Here is a 17,066-nt window from a genome sequence, read left to right as displayed (position 1 = left end):
ACATGGCAATGTCTGCTGGCCCTTTGCTCCTGGAGTTCTTTGCTTTCAGCTCCTGGTTCCAGTGACCTCCCCTCTGAGCTTCTGTCTGTCTCTAAGTATCTCCAAATGTCTGCATCTGCGTTTCCTCTGTATTGGCTATCCCATCATCTCTGTCAAGACTCTAAGTGACGGTACTTTCTCCAAAATGTTTCCCATTTTAAGGACTCCAGTAAACTAACAAAGACCCACCATGAATGGGCAGTCACATCTCCAGCTAATCAAAAGGCCACACCTATAATTGGGTATGTCACATCTCCTTGGAAACATCTAATCAAAGTTTCTACCCTAAACAATAGATCTGGCTCCCAAAGATTGGATCAGTACTGAAAGAAAATTCTGGGGTACATAATAGTTTCAAACTAGCACATTAGGTAACAGAGCTTTTTTTTTTCAATATAGTTATACAATCCTTATCAAAGATCAGGGCTACTGAATTAAAGTTCAGTAATTTCTGAATTTCCAATTTCAGTTCAACAACTTCAGGGTTTCCTTCTGGCTATTTTAAAACACCAGACACTAAAAAGAAATATCTATGTAATGAATCAGTAGTCACAGTCATTTGTTATACCTTCTAACTCTTATTTGGTCTTTCTCTCAATCTTCAGAAATATCTGGGCAATGACCATTTTAACTTCTTGATGCTGGAAAGGAGTGTTGATCTTATGGAGTAGAGGAATGAAACTGGCTGATATTCTTGGAGAGACTAGTAGCTCTGGGTTTCAGGGTTTATCTGGCCTAAAGGATAAATCTGAAGGCCTTAAGTTTCTGAAAAAAATAAACTTACTACGAAAAAACTCTTATAAAGACTTAGTTAGAGCCCGAGGAACTTCCTAAGTTTTCTGAACTACTTTTGGTTAGGGCTTGGCATACTGTGGTAGTTTGCAATATCTAGCTAAAGCTTGCATAAGAATAACCTTCAGAATGACCTCTTACCTCTATTTGAAATCTCTTCTCTCTTAGCCACTAAAACTTTATTTTGTTCCATTTATTTTCACCCTTTTGGTCAAGGAAGCATTCTCCATCCCATAATGCCAGGGCCAGACTCATCCCTGAGAATCCTGTCCCACATTGCCATGGAGACTTAGATGCCTAGGAGTCATGTCCCATATAGGGTGGAGGGTAGTGAGTTTATTTGCAGAGTTGACTTAAAGAGAGAGGTTATATTTGAGCAACAAAGAGGTTCTCTAGGGGTGACTCTTAGGCATAATTACATGCATGCCTAGTTTTGCCGTTGCAGAAATAAGTTTCATAAGGGCAAGCCTCAAGATTAAGGGCTTATTTTATTAAATTGGGAGTCCCTAATGTCTGAGAATGCCTGGAATGTATCCAGGTATTACATTAACCTGTACAGAATAATAAGATCTCATTCCCTATTTGAGGGTCCATGTAGTTAGGTTGTTTAAATAAACTGATCAGACAAGTTAAATTAGATAGTGTGTTACAGAAAATTAAAATTTTGGACCAAATAAGCATTTCTTCCTTTGGTCTCACCCAGAAGTCACACTTTTAAAATACAGACAATATCCTATTTTACTTTGTATTCTGATTTACCTTAGTCCTAGCTAGGTCCACTTAATTCATATCTCTAATTGGAGTCTTATTTCTTTTTTAGTTTCTTTAATAGTTGCTGTATGGAGTAATGCTGATTTTCAGAGCCACACAAACTCTGAGTCTCAGGTGTCAAACAAATACCCAAAGTTCCAAGGAACTACCAGGTTATACACAAAGAATACAGAATCTTAGAAGTTAGATCTACCATATTTCTTGGAACACAGGTAAGTAGATCAGGGATGGGCACCTGACCAAGCTGGGACAGCTGAATTCTCTCTTCTGAGACTTGTAACAAAGAAGCCTCTTAGTTTGGGTCTGACTTTTCAATGGAGGATCTTGGAAATAGAGAACTATGAGGCAACCATATGGCCATCAATAGTGACATGCCTATGAATCTGTTTCCACTCTTTTTTTCACATTAGAATAAGGCAGCCCCTCTAGTTAGATGCAACTTCAGCTGCAGGACATACGTCCTGTGTAGTGACCATGGGTAGCCTTAGGCTGCTCTCTGAGAATTGGAGCTGGGCTGCAGCAAGTATAAAATGAAGAAAATATCTTTGGAAACAAAGAAAGAACCAAAAATCTGGAGAGAAGCAGAAATGAGAGAGAGAGAGAGAGAGAGAGAGAGGGAGTAGCCTGCTCTTGACCTGATTCTTGTCAGCTTTCTTATTACTGAGTATGGGCTCTGTGGAGACACCATGACCTGTAGTGTTCTTGAGAGAATCAAGTTTTATTTCAATAAACTCCTTCTTTTACCCCATGGGAAAAAATGATTTATGTTTTAGTCATCTAATCTCACCAAGGCTGAGAATGGTTTTGTTATGTAACTTGCAATGTCAGGCACCCAATGTATGTATGTTGAATGTTAGGTTAGGTTTACACTGCTTCTTGATGTTAGCTGCACATTAGAAATATTTGAGATGCTTTTAAACACAGCAATGTCTGGGTCCCACTGCAGATCAGTTAAATTCAAACTGGCCTGCATTTGGAGGAGTAGGGAATACATTTTCACTAAGCTTTCCAGATGATTCTAAAATACAGCCAGAGTTTATTCTGAGTTACATAGCATACAAACAGAAACACGGAGGGAGATGTGGTAGCATATTAAGCCATTTTAATATGTTAATTCATCTTGGTGGAAACATTTATCTGATTAGATGGTTTTGGAAAAGAGATGGAAGGTAGATTAAAGTAAGGATAGCACTGGGAGAAGTAAAGGAAAGTGGGCAAAGAGTGTGAGGAAAGGCATAGGGTTTAGAATGTATTTTTTACCAAACAGTAATTAGGGGATTGGGATTTGTTGCATAAGCCAGTAGCTGCTCAAGCAACAAGAAATGGGTTGTCTTCATTTTCAGTTTCATTCCAAAAATATGTTATTCTCTTAAAAGGGCAGATCCTAAAAACAATATTTTGTTATAATTTTAGTTTGAAAGTCAAGCTAGAACAATGTTACTTCTTGGTGAGATGTTAAGGATGGATAAATCTGAGTAAGTATAATTAAGCAATTGATCATAGCCCAATATCCTACTAGTTCTATATTAATAATTTAGTTATTAAATTGTAATTATTAGGTTACAGCATGAACTTCCAAGAATTTAAAATATATATTTATAGACACTATTCCTGATGGTTCTCTCATCCCATGAAATTAAATGTGGCTTCATCCAGCTTGAAAAATCCTTGTTACTATATGTCTTAATGTATTCAGAATTACATTGTGTTGATTTCAGTACTTATCTTTTGCCTTCTAAATTGAGAAGTTCCTTAAGTATTAATGGTAATAATCTTTGTATCATTCACAAGGTACCCTTTTCAAGTTAGAGCATTTAGTTTTTTGGGGTGTGTAAAGCCATATCAGTTAGGTATAATTTCTACTGCAAATAATGGTAAATTTTACCACAATGGCTTAGACCAGGGGTTTATTTTTATCATACCACAAGAACTCTAGAGATTGCACTCCAAGGTTGATACAGCTTCTTATGGGAGGCATTAAGAACATACATTCTTTCCGTCTTTCTGCTTCTGCCATCTTTTAATGTTTAGCTGATCCTGGCTGCTGCAACTTTACGCATTGCATTTGTTGCAGACAAGAAGAGACAGGTGAAAAATTGCAAGGACATTTCAGCCCAGTCTGTTCTGTTTTAGAAGCTCTCTTGGAATCTCAGCCAATACAGCTCATTGGTCAGGACTGGGGCACATGATCACCCCTGGATCAATCCTGGAAGATGACTAGGGATCAAGGAATCATGGATGGGGCTGGGTCAGTCAGAAACATTGTACCATAAGATTTTATTCCAATTAGAGTGGAAAGGAATTTTACAGCTTATTTGGCACTCCCTACTACGATCTGACAGATTAGAAAATTGCAACCCATAAACAACTGGGATCTAAAACTAGATAATAGCAGAATAGGGACTAAGACTCAGCTATCACAATGCCTAGGCCATTGCACATTCCATACATTTGCACGTAAACCATTAGATGGCCCTACTTTAGAAGCTGTGAGCATTTCTAAAGATAGCATTTAGAATCTTGCAGCTTTCTATCAGCTTTCACCAACATGACTTTTCCTTCCCTGTAAACCTTCAGAACAACAAATAGAAAAACAGACTTTCCAGTCCTACAACTGAAAGTTGGCAAAATTATCTGTTCAAAATTTCCGTGGGATATGTCCTACATTGTTCGTCCTATTGCACTGTGTAATATGGAAGGTTGTCTTGTTTTTTAAGTCCCTGATGTAGAAAAGAATTCAATACACAATGGAAATTCAAAAGTGTTCAAGTGTAACCTCAGCTTTCGCTCTTTTTTTCCCCTAGGATAAACTACCATCTTTTTTTTTCTAGGACATTTTTGTTTTAAAATTCACTATTTTTATCAAATGACCTAACCCTGACTCTTGACACAAAATAGGGTATGGTTAAATACTTACTTTCTAAAGAATTTTCATTCCATAATATTTTAGTTTCCCCAAATGGTCAATTTTAGCCCCTCTAAGCTTAATATTCACAATTCAGGGGGGAAAATGCGCTTCCATTTCAACCAACTAATGTTCTACAAGTGTCAATTACTTCTTCATAGCTTTGATTTTTGTTGCTATAAGCATTTCTCAAACACCACTTCCATATTTTCTAGTTTTGAAGAATTTTACAAGTTTCAGTTCCTAGCCACTGAGAGCTTAAAATATACGTCAATTAAAAAAAAAAAGTCTTGCAAGCTAAATTTCAAGTGGAGATAGCAGACTCTTTTTAGTAATGCCATTGGAGGCTCTACTAATAATGCTGTTATAGGCTACCAGTGTTATATTGAGCTTTTATTATACTAGTATTAATGAGAACTAGTGGAATATGATTCATACAACTAAAGTTTGAAGCTACTCAGATCATGGTTCACATTCTATTCTTTGGGCCAAGATGCCTCACTTCTCTGAGGTTTAGTTCTTGTTTCTATGTTGGGGGTAAAAATAAAAGTAGCTCACCTCTGGATTGTTGCAAGAATTAAATGAAATTAACTTAATACAGTTTCCCATAAAGATTAAGTGCTGAATTAGTGGTACCTAAACCACAAAAGCAACAGATTCGCATCTTTGAAATAATAAATCATGTTAAAATAGAAATCAGTTGCAACTTTATCACGTTCAAACACATTTGCGCCTGGATTTGTGGGACCCATAGTTTTTCATTAGTTTTGTTATCATCCTTATACATATATGTTTAACATATGCATTTATGATATTCATCCATCTGCAGTCATGCACAGCTATTTAAAACCTGTTTAAGGATATACTGAACAATAAATATGTTGCCATAAAAAATCCTGGTGGGCAGAATGATTTCTATGAAAAGTCTACTTCATGAGCTATCATTTTAAATAGAGGGAAGAACAATAAAAAAAAAGTTTTTCAATTTTGTAATAACCCTGCATAGTTTTCCCAAGTCAATTTTAATCTGTTCGGGGTATGCAGTTTATTGGTTATATTTCTGTTTCCATGGTAACAGATGCAATTATTTCATACAAGATCTGCAACTGGGTAGACAGGCAGTCTCCTCTGAGACTTTAACTTGCAAATAAAGCAGCGTGTAGGAAAGGCCTCTCCTCGAGAAGACCAAGTGCACTGCACTTCTTCTAGGATACCAACTCAGGTGATAGCCAAAACAAGGATTCCCAACTCAACTCTTTCCCCAAGTTGCTCATGGAACAATTGAGATAACTTTACACAAGATTTAAGCACACTTCCATTTCTGCTTTTAGAATTTGGGATTTAAGTAAAACTTATTATGGAAAACTGCACACTAAGTACCTGGTTCTCATCCATTTCTTAAGATTTCCTGTGTGTCTGAAGTGGAAATTTATAAAACACAGTTCAGCTCTTCTGAAAATAAAACGTAGATGATGATGGTAAATAAAATGGTAGAAATCACTGCGTAAAAAGAAGGGACCAAAGAAGATTTTGTAGCAAAAAATTTTCTAATTTGCTGTCTTCATGTCCGGAAGCTGAGACTGTGCATGCATTTGAGCCACTTTTTCTGAACAAAATGAAATGTTTTATAGATAGTTGACTCAGTCAAAGAAAATATTTTATTTTTTAACTTTTTGTTATGGAAAATTTCAAGCATACTCAAAAATTGAGAGAATACTACAATGACCCTTAATGTACCCAGTTTCCAGATTTGATAATTATGAATATTTTGACACTTTTAAAATCTCTATCTTATATGTTTTTTTACAAGATTTTATAAATTAAATCATGCAATTTCACTCATAACTATGTCTCCCCAATTGATAAAGATATTAAAAGTATAACAATTCTATCATCTTCTATAACACCTAAAAGATAAACTAATACCTTAACATCAGAAAAATTCAATTCTGGATTAATAAAATTAATAACATGGAAAGAGATTTATGTTAATAGTAGTTATAAATTATTTAAATGACCTTAAGTCACTTTCATGAAAATTTTTCAATTATTTCTTTTTCCCATGGAAAGCAAAATACTTCTAAAAAATTAGTTTTTATTCTGTTCTGAACTTTTGTCATCCTTTGTCTAGAGGAGCCATAAAATTTTAGCTAGTTCTTATCATTTTGCAACAGTACAGAGAATACCATTGAAGAATTTAATTTTAACTAACTGAAGGGAATCTCAGATTTAATCTTCAACTTCTCTTCAGTTGGCCCTGAGGTACAAGAGGTTATCATCCCCCACATGTCTATCATTGCATAAAACCATTTTGTTTATGAAATCTATCTGTTTTATTAAAAGGCATTAATCAAGTTATTTCTCCACAAAAAAATCTTTCTCTTGGAATGACTCATTCTGTTTGTGGCATACCCGTTTCTCTGCTTTTTCACTTATCTCCTTCTATAAGAGTCTTTCTGATTTTTTCCTCTTGTTTTTCTTTTCTTAGCTTGTCTGCCTATTTCTCTATCTCTATCTTTCTGTCTCATTAATCTTTTCATCCATATTCATCTTTCGTTGCCTCTCTGATCTCTGCTTTTCCTTCATGGTCATTATATTTATTGAATATAAGGCAATATTCCTTGTTCTTAAATAGATGAGAAAAACATTTGAGGTTTTTCTAAAAGAAAATAAAATGACTTTTTGCTTAATTTTCTTTTCTGTTTTAGCATGTTTGGAAACAATGCATATTTAGCCATTTTAATAGCTAGCTGTACATTACATGTTTACTGAAGATAATTTCCAGAGAATTCTAAGCAATGTTGTAACTATTCTCATGGCATCCATGTTCATAGGATAAAGGAAATGGTTGCTGTCCTGATTTGTAGAAGGGCTGATGGATTTAGAGAGTTTCAGAACATTATTCAGCAGATGAGTGCAGGTAGACCTCTTGCTGTGCTCAGGGTTTTACTTTGTAAATATAGTTATTCCAATTGCTTTCTGGTAGTAAGTATAGATTTAGTGGCCTTGGTAAAGCCTTAAATCTGAAAGGCATCTTAAAGGAAATATAGAAATCCTTCATTTTACTGGTTGGAAAACAGACCAAGGGAGGCTAAGGGACTTGCTAAGCATTACCTAATAAATTGGAAATGGAGTTAGAACTGGAACCTCAGTTTATACTGTCTCCCAGTCCAGTATTTTCTCTAAAATTTCTGGAAATAAGGGGTGATTACATGTTTCGTGGTATGAAAGGACGGTGTTCACTTACATCAGTGTAATATGCACTGTTAGTTATTTTTCCAGGGTTCCCAATCCTCCCACACTGTGACTCAGTGGGTCTAGAACATTAGAACACACTAGCAGGACAGCTGTCTGCAGCAAGAGGTATAGTGAAAGAAGGCCTAATCTGCTTTCCTTAGCATCATGTAGGAATGCAGTAAATGGTAACTTATTAAAAATAAATCAGTGTTCTCTGGCAGGGGAATTTCAGAATGGGGAACCCCTCCGTTAATGGAGCAGGAAATATTGGAATAATTTTATAAAATAACGTTCAACTTTGTGTCTGTGAGAGGGAAGGGATGGCTATTCTTTTCTCCACCTTCAATAATCTAATGTATTTGTTGGCTTAATTTAGTCCATGCCATTTTTGTTCTGGTTCACTAATAAGTTTCCCAAAGCACGTTACTTGCTTTATAAGCATAAATAGGTACATGTGCCACATTTTCCCTGTGAATAAAGTGCTAATTGATAAGAGTGATGATGGAGAAGATAACACACATACCCTAAACAATCCATTGGAGTGATCTAATCCCAATGCCTTTTGCTCCCCAAAACACACATATCAGGAAATGAGCTTTTGTTTTTCAGTCTCAAATGGATGAGATATATTTTAAGACATTATTATTAGATATTTCTCTTGTCTATTTTAAAAATTATTAGCTTTGTCTATGTTTATATGCAAAATAACTCTATCTCATGGCAGTTTCATTAAAAGGGTACATCATTAACCATTCACTGTAGCTTTTCAATAGGTTGGAATTAAAACGACTGCTGGAAAATGACTATCCTTCATTCTGCTTCCAAAGAGAAAAAAATAAATATTATAAATGTCACATTGGTGAGGTTATTAACAAGCTTAAATTATAGGGAGGTTCCTCTAAAGGGGAAAAAGGATGATAAAACACATCTATTTGAAATGGCTTCATAGTTTAAGCAAACAGCATAGCCAAAGAAAGTCCCACCCAGCAGGAAATGGTAAGAACAGTCTTAAAATATTCCAGAGAAAGAGACTGTTTCAATAAAAACTAGAGGAAAAAATCAGACCACAAATCAATTCAATTTTGACTACACTGTCAAAGGCTAGGGCTGGAAAAATGCAATACTAGGGAATCTAAAATCCTTGAACAGTACTGGAAAATGTATCTCCTGGGGAGAAAGCTGTAGGTAAATGCATAAAATAAATTATGGATGCTAATTATATGGTATCATTCAGTCTTTTTTCTGATGTTAAACTTTAATGTCACCAAGTAATTAATGTAATTAATTTATTCCAATATAATTAAAATGCGCTCTTTGAGAACAATACTTCCAGATCCTTTCTCTTTCACATCTAACTCGTGCTGTCAACTATTAAAATTGTTTACTACAAAGATATCACCTGACATCCTGAAAAAATTGTTACTTAACTTATAGTAGATTTTCCCCCCAATTATACTATGAATTAATAACCAAGAAACATGAGTAATATGTTTATATCCTAGTTGCTAACCAATAACTTTGGACAGGTTATTTAACTTCTCCAAGCTTAGCCTTATGGGTCTCATTTACCACTTACACAAGATTGCATATATGTTTGGCTTAGCACATGACAGATGCAAAATTAATGTTCATTTTTTTCCACTTTACAGCCCTGGACATTATAAGATACTGTATAATAAGAAGATCTATTTTAAGTTGAGGAGGGAAAAATATCAGTTTTTTGCCTTAAAAACACTCATTTACATAATATATACTATATACAATACATAATATATACAATTTAATCAGCAAGCACTTAGAATTCCTACCACATGCAAGAGACTCCATTTCTCTAATGAGCTTCTGGATTTAATTAATCAATATTAGAAATATATTTACAAAAAAAAAATCAATCAATACCTGTCTGGATGAATCTATCCCTTTTCATATTGGTCTATTTCTATAAAGTCGAACTGGTCTCAACTCTAGCATTTAGCTACTATAGCAACTAAAATAAGTCAATCATTTTTTAAGACCAGGATTTTGCATAATAGAGAACCATACAATGTTTGCCTTAGGAAGGCCCTTAAAGATAAACTAATCTAATTCCTTTTTTTTTTCTTTTTTTTTTTTAGCAAATGTAGAAACTGAAGCCCACAGGGAGGATTGAGCATTGAAATTCAACTGGTATGAGGCTCTGGCTAGTCCATAAACTCCAGCAGGGAAATCTCTTTTACTTATCATAAACAATAGTTACATATAAAATATATTTTATTTAATAATTTATTTTTTAAAAAAACAACAGTATATTTGACCTCTTTGTGAAGGTTGTACGAATTCCAGTATTCTATAATGTATTTAGCACTATTTCCTTCCTAAACCTATGCTCTAAACAAGGTAGTCTCTTCACTGCCTCAAGATTCTAAATCTATTTCTCCCTCGATGATTTTGTTTATCCCATCTCCTTTTTCTTGAAATACCCTCCTCACTTCTTCAAAGTTTATCTCAAGACTCACTGCTATCCTCAACCTCCCTTCCATAGGTGAATGAATAGACAACTCAATGACTGAATGAATAAAGAAATGAATAAAGTGACATTCCAAGTATCACCCAAGATAGAGCCTGAACTAAATCCTGGATATTTTACCATGAAGACTAGTACAAACTATTGGGGTAAATGGAGGGCCACTCTGAGAAGAAGGCTGGGGTAAAGATTTGTCTAAGGTAATAAAAAGTCCTAGTCAATTTTAGAATGTTCAGATGGACAGTATGATTAAATATGGAAATACTTCAGCTTCCTTTATCTCCAACATCTAGTGGAGCATGGGAATCTGTATGGGTGCACAAGTATTCTAACACATAGTGTTGTGTCTTGCATTGTGATTTTTAAATATATTCTTGTTGAGAAATATCCATAAACATAAAGTCCAACCATATTATACAATCAGTGGCTCGCAATATCATCACATAGTTGTGTAGCCTTCACCATGATCATTTTTAGAACATTTGCATCACTCCAAAAAAAGAAATAAAAAGATCTCATACATCCCATAAGCTTACCCCTCCCTCTCATTGACCCAGAGTATTTCAATCTACCCAATTTTTATACCTTATCTCCCCCTATTATTTGTTTATTTTTTATCCTTACGTTTCTTTTTCTCATCTGTCTATACCTTGGATATTAGGAGCGTCATACACAAGGTTTTCACAATCACACGGTCACATTGTAAAAGCTATAGTGTTAGACAGTCTTATTCAAGAATCAAGGCTACTGGAGTACAGTTCAACAGTTTCAGGTACTTCCCTCCAACCACTCCAATACACCATAAACTAAAAAGAAATATCTATATAATGCATAAAAATAACCTCTAGGATAACCTGTCTCTTCTGGTAACTTACATTCAAATATTAACTTTATGAATTTGCTCATTATATTCAGTTCTTATTAGTGAGATCATAAAATATTTTCCTTTCATTCAATTTGTTATCCTCAAGGTTCCATCCATGTTGTCACATGCATCAGGACTTCATTTCTTCTTGCAACTGAATAATATTCCATTGTATGTATATATCACATTTTGTTTATTCTTTCATAAGTTGATGAACATTTGAGTTATTTCCTTCTTTGAGCAATTGTGAATAATGACACCATGAACATCGGTGCACAAATGTCTGTTCATGTCCCTGCTTTCAGTTCTTCTGAGTAATTACCTAGTAGCGGGATTGCCAGATCATATGGTAGTTCTATACTTAGCTTCCTCAGGAAGTGCCAAACTGTCTTCCTCAGTGGCTGTAACATTCTACATTCCCACCAGCCATGAATAAACATTCCTATTACTCCACAACTTCTCCAACACTTGCATTTTTCTGATTTGTAATAGTGACCAGTCCATAGGTATAAAATGATATCATATTTTAGTTTTGATATGTATTTCCCTAATAGCTAGTGATGTTGAGCATCTTTTCATTTGCTTTTTAGTCATGTGTATATCCTCCTTGAGAAATTGTTACTTCAAGTCTTTGGTCATTTCTTTTTTTCTTTTTTTTTTAGGCTGGGTGTACTTTATTGATAGTACATGACAAGGTAGGACTCTCAGCCCTTGACTTTCTTCAGGGGGTCTGGGATGGAAGCTGTGGAGGTTGGGAGATTCTCAGTACTGGGGGATCAAGTTGGGGCCAGGACTCCCCAGAAGCTAAACCCTCTCTTCCTCTAATGTTGTTGCTGGGGCTCTTACTCCTTGGATGCCATGTAGACCATCAGGCCCACCACCCTGTTGCTATAGCCAAATTCATTGTCATACCAGAAAATGAGCTTAATGAAGTTGTTGTTGAGAGCAATGCCAGCCCCAGCATCAAAAGTGGAAGAGTGGGTATCACTGTTAAAGTTGCAGAACAGAACCTGGTCCTCAGCACACTGGATGCCCTTTAGGGGGGCCTGTAATACTGCTTCACCACCTTCTGGATGTCATCATACTTGGCTGCTTTCTCCAGTTGGCAGGTCAGAACCACAGTGAACACACTGGGGGCAGGGACGTGGAAGGCCATGCCAGTGAGCTTCCCATTCAGCTCTGGGATGACCTTGCCCACCACCTTGGCAGCGCGGGTAGATGCAGGAATGATATTCTGGGCAGCCTCATGGCTGCCATGCCACATTTTCCTCCAGAAGGACCATCCACAGTCTTCTGGGTGGCAGTGATGGCATGGACAGTGTTCATGAGTCCCTCCACAATGCCAAAGTTGTTGTGGATGACCTTAGCCAGTTGGTGGTGCAGTTGGTGGCAGTTGGTTGTGCAGTTGGACCAGATGCAGGAAACATTGCTGATGATCTTGAGGGAGTTGTCATACTTCTTATGGTTCATACCCATAACAAACAAGGGGCCATCAGCCAAAGAGGCAAAGATAACTCTTTTGGCACCATCCTTCAAGTGAGCCCCGGTCTTCTCCATGGTTGTGAAGATACCAGTGGACTCCACAACATATTCAGTACTGGCATCAACCCATTTGATGTTGGTTAGAACTCACTCCTGGAAGATAGTAATGGGACACCCATTGATCACAGCTTCCTGTTCTCAACCTTGATGGTGATTTTGAGCTTGCCATGGTGAAATCATACTGGAACATGTAGACCATGTAGTTGAGGTCAGTAAAGGGTCATTGATGACAACAACCTGCACTTTGCCAGAGTTTGCAGCTGCTCTGGTGACCAGGCACCCAATACCAGCCAAATCTGTTTATTCTGACCTTTACCATCATTCCTCAGAGATGCAGCTGTTACTGCAAGAAAAGATGAGGCTGTCTGTCAAGCAGGAAGAAGCAAAGAGCCTTTTGCCCATTTTTAAAATGGGTTATTTGTCTTTTCATCATTTAGTTATAAGATTTCTTTGTATATTCTGGTTATTAAACCTTTATTGGATATGTGGTTTCCAAATATTTTCTCTCATTGAATAGGCTGCTGTGCTAGTTTGAAAGGATTTATATACCCTAGAAAAGCCATGTTTTACTCCTAATCAATCTTGTGAGAGCAACGGTTTCTTCTAATCCTCATTCAGTATTATAGGTTGGAAACTTGGTTAGGTTATCTCCACAGAGATATGACTCAATCAATTATGGGTATTGAACTTAATATCTCCACCCATTCTTTGTGGGTCTTGATTAGTTTACTGGAATCCTGTAAAAGCAGAGACATTCCCCTTTTGAGAATGAGGAGAGCCGCAGAACCACAGCAGAAGGAGGAGAGAACCACAGAGTCCACCAGCCAGTGACATTTTTGGAGATGAAGAAGAAAAACACCTCCCATGGAGCTTTCTGAAGCAAGAGGTCTGGAGAGAAATCTAGCAGATGCTGCCATGTTTGCCATGTGCCCTTCCAGCTAAGAGAGAAATGCTGAACTTTTTTGAACCAAGGTATCTTTCCCTAGATACCTTAGATTGGACATTTCTATAGACTTGTTTCAATTTGGAAAATTTCACAGCCTTAGAACTGTAAACTAGCAACTTATTAAATTCGCCTTTTAAAAGCTGTTCCATTTCTGGTATGTTGCATTCTGGCAGCTAGCAAACTAGAACAACTGCCTTTTCACGTTTTTGAAAAAGTCCTTTGAAGCACAAAGGTCTTCAAATTTGAGGTGGTCCATTTATCTATTTTTTCTTTGGTTGCTTGTGATTTGGAGGTAAAGTCTAAGAAACCACCACGTACCACAAAATCTTAAAGATGTTTCCCTACATTTCCTTCTAGGAGTATTATGGTCCTGGCTCTTATATTTAGATCTTTGATCCATTTTGAATTAATTTTTGAATAGGATATGAAATAGGGGTCCTCTTTCATTCTTCCAGATATGGATATCCAGTTCTCCCAGCATCATTTGTTGAAATGACTGTTCTGTCCCAGTTGAGTGAATTTGGTAGCCTTGTCAAAAGTCAATTGACCATAGACGGGGAGGAGTGGGTCTATTTCTGACCCTCAATTCCATTCCATTGGTCAATATGTCTATCTTCATGCCAATACCATGCTGTTTTGACTACTCTGACTTTGTAATATGCTTTAAAGTCCAGAAGTGTTAATTCTCCAACTTTGTTGTTTTTTTTTCAAGATGTTTTTGGCTATTTGGCACCCCTTTCCCTTCCAAATAAATTTGATAATTGGCTTTGCCACTTCTACAAAGTAGGCTGTTGGCATTTTGATTGAGATTGTGTTGATTCTGTAAATCAATTTAGGCAGAATTGACATCTTAATGATATTTAGTTTTCCAATACATGAACACAGAATGTCTTCCATGTATTTAGGTCTTCATTGATTTCTTTTAGCAACGTTTACTAATTTTCTATGTACAAGTCCTGCACCTCTTTGGCTAAATTTTATTCCAAAATATTGTATTCTTTAAGCGCTATTGTAAATGAAATATTTTTCTTGATTTCCTCCTCAGATTGCTCATTACAAGTGTATAGAAACACTACTGATTTTGCATGCTGATCTTGTATCCCACCACTTTTCTGAATACTAGCTGTTTGGAATTACTAGAGCTACTAGCTCTAGTAGCTTTTCCATAGTTTTTTTTTTTTTTTTTTTTTGAGGCTTTCTAATTATAGAATCATATCATCTGCAAATAGTGAAAGGTGTACTTCTTCCTTTCTAATTTGTATACCTCACTTCTTTTTCTCATCTAATTACTTTAGCTAAAATTTCTAGCACAATATTGAGTAAGAATGGTGATGGTGATGGTGGGCATCCTTGTCTTATTCTAAATGTCAGAGGGAAGGCTTCAGTATTTCAACATTGAGTATGATCTTAGCTGTGGATTTTTCATATATGTCATGTTGAGGAAGTTTCCTTCTATTCCTATCTATCAAAGTGTTTTTATCATGAAAGGATGCAAGATTTTGTCAAAGGCATTTCTGTATCAATCAAGATGACCATGTGGTTTTCCCCTTCAATTTGTTAATGTGGTATATTACATTAATTGATTTTCTTGTGTTGAACTACCCTTGCATGCCTGGCATAAAACTCACTTGATCATCATGGTGTAAAATTATTTTAATGAGCTGTTGGATTTGATTTTCAAGTATTTTGTTGAGGATTTTGCATTTATATTCATTAGAGATATTCATCTGTAATTTTCTTTTCTTGTTGTATCTTTATCTGACTTCATACAATTAGTTGGGTAGTATTCCATCCTCTTCAATTTTTTGTAAGAGTTTTAGCAGGATTGGTGTTAATTCTTCTTGGAATGACTGGTAGAAGTCATTTGTGAAGCTATCTGATCCTGGGCTTTTCTTCCTTGGGAGGTTTTTGAAAGTGTTGTGTACCCCAGAAAAACCATGTCCTTTAATCCTGATTCAATATTATAGGGTGGAATCTTTGATTAGATTGTTTCCATGGAGGTTGACTCACTCAATTGTGGGTGTGACCTTTTGATTAGATTAGATTAGATTATTCCATGGAGATGTGATACATCCAGTTATGGGTGTGGCCTTTTGATTAGATGGAGATGCGAGTTCATCCATTGAAGGTGGGTCTTGATTAGTCTACTGGAGTCCTTTAAAAGGGGAGAGGTTTTGGAGAAAACACAGATGCTTGGAGTGACAGAGAGGGCCAACAGAATCATATAAAAATTGATTAACTAAAATGTAGTATTAGAACATAGTAATACCATGGCTTGACTCTAGGCAAGATTCTTTTAGGCCAGGTATAAGTGAAAGTGGAGGTCATACTGGTCTTCAGGAGTTTACTTGTTAAAGCTTTGTTTGAAACCTAACTACCCTCAGAAAGAAACCACAGATTCATCTGATAAACCCTTTTATACCTTTAAGGAGTGTTTTAGTTTGCTCGTGTTGCCAGAAATGCAATATACGGAAGTGGGTTGCTTTTATAAAGGGAGTTCATTAAGTTGCAAGTTTACAGTTCTTATATACATAAAAATGTCCAAACTGAAGCATGTTGGGAAAGATACCTTGACTCAAGAAAGGCTGATGGGTCCAGAACAACTCTGTCAGCTGCGAAGGCATGTAGCTGGGATCTTCCAGTCCTTTGGCTTTTGGTTTTAGATAGCTTCAATGGAGGCATTTTCTTTTTGCATCTCTAAGTGTCTCTGATTCTGTTGACCCTCTCTATCAACATTCCAGCCATCTGTGTTTTCTCCAAAATGTCTCCCCTTTTAAAGGACTCCAGCAAACTAATCAAGACCCACCTTCAATGGGTAAACTCACATCTTCATGCAGAGTAAAGACAGAACTATATTCCATTCAAAGTTCTGCTACAGCTAGTTTACCTTGAACAAGTCACTCTACTTCTTTGAGCTTAGTTTCCATAAAAGCAAAAAGGGGATAATGAATACCTATACTTGCAAGTTTATTTGATGATTAAAGATTATTAAAATAGAAGTAAAAGGCTTGGCACATAGTAGGCATTCAGGAAATATTAATTCTCTTTCCTTTTGTGTCCCATCAAAATGTACAAGAAATAACTTTGCCAGGGAGGCTTCCCACGTAGCTGTTGCCTCGTTCTCTGGCTCTGCTTGAGGACCTGGGTGTGAAGGAAAACTTTTCCACCTTCTGCATGCAGGACATTATATTGTTAACTGTATTCTGGACACTTAAGAGCTAATTGAATTGAATATTTAAGTACTCCCTGAAGTCATTGCATGATTTAGGAAATTATGTATATTAGAATGTTATGCTGCAATATGATACACTAAGTCCCAGTGAAGCTGTGGTTCCTAATTGAGAGTATATTCAGTTTCTCTGCTTAAATTTTATTATAGCATAGATCATCAATATCAAGTGAATCAAGCCAACTATGAAAGCATTGCTAATAAGAGAAAAGCATTTTAATGTTTCAAGAAACCATT

General features: G+C 36.1%; 1 long non-coding RNA gene and 1 pseudogene across 2 annotated transcripts in view; one reads left to right on the top strand and one right to left on the bottom strand.

The window, feature by feature from the left end:
• Window positions 1-11,284, top strand: part of LOC143688959 (uncharacterized) — a 164,631-nt gene extending 153,347 nt beyond the window's left edge. For both annotated transcript variants that reach the window (XR_013178418.1, XR_013178419.1), the window contains 5 exons: window positions 1,652-1,814; window positions 3,016-3,077; window positions 9,859-9,910; window positions 10,266-10,447; window positions 11,219-11,284. This is a non-coding gene — a long non-coding RNA (uncharacterized LOC143688959). The remainder of the gene's footprint in view (window positions 1-1,651; window positions 1,815-3,015; window positions 3,078-9,858; window positions 9,911-10,265; window positions 10,448-11,218) is intronic.
• A 670-nt stretch (window positions 11,285-11,954) lies between these two features.
• Window positions 11,955-12,973, bottom strand: LOC143686437 (glyceraldehyde-3-phosphate dehydrogenase pseudogene; annotated as a pseudogene).
• Between the last annotated feature and the right edge of the window lie 4,093 nt (window positions 12,974-17,066).

Source organism: Tamandua tetradactyla, chromosome 6 (assembly GCF_023851605.1).
Source record: "Tamandua tetradactyla isolate mTamTet1 chromosome 6, mTamTet1.pri, whole genome shotgun sequence".
Taxonomy (NCBI): domain Eukaryota; kingdom Metazoa; phylum Chordata; class Mammalia; order Pilosa; family Myrmecophagidae; genus Tamandua; species Tamandua tetradactyla.
The sequence above is the reverse complement of the archived record's forward strand: the minus strand, read 5'-3'. Positions and strand labels throughout refer to the sequence as shown.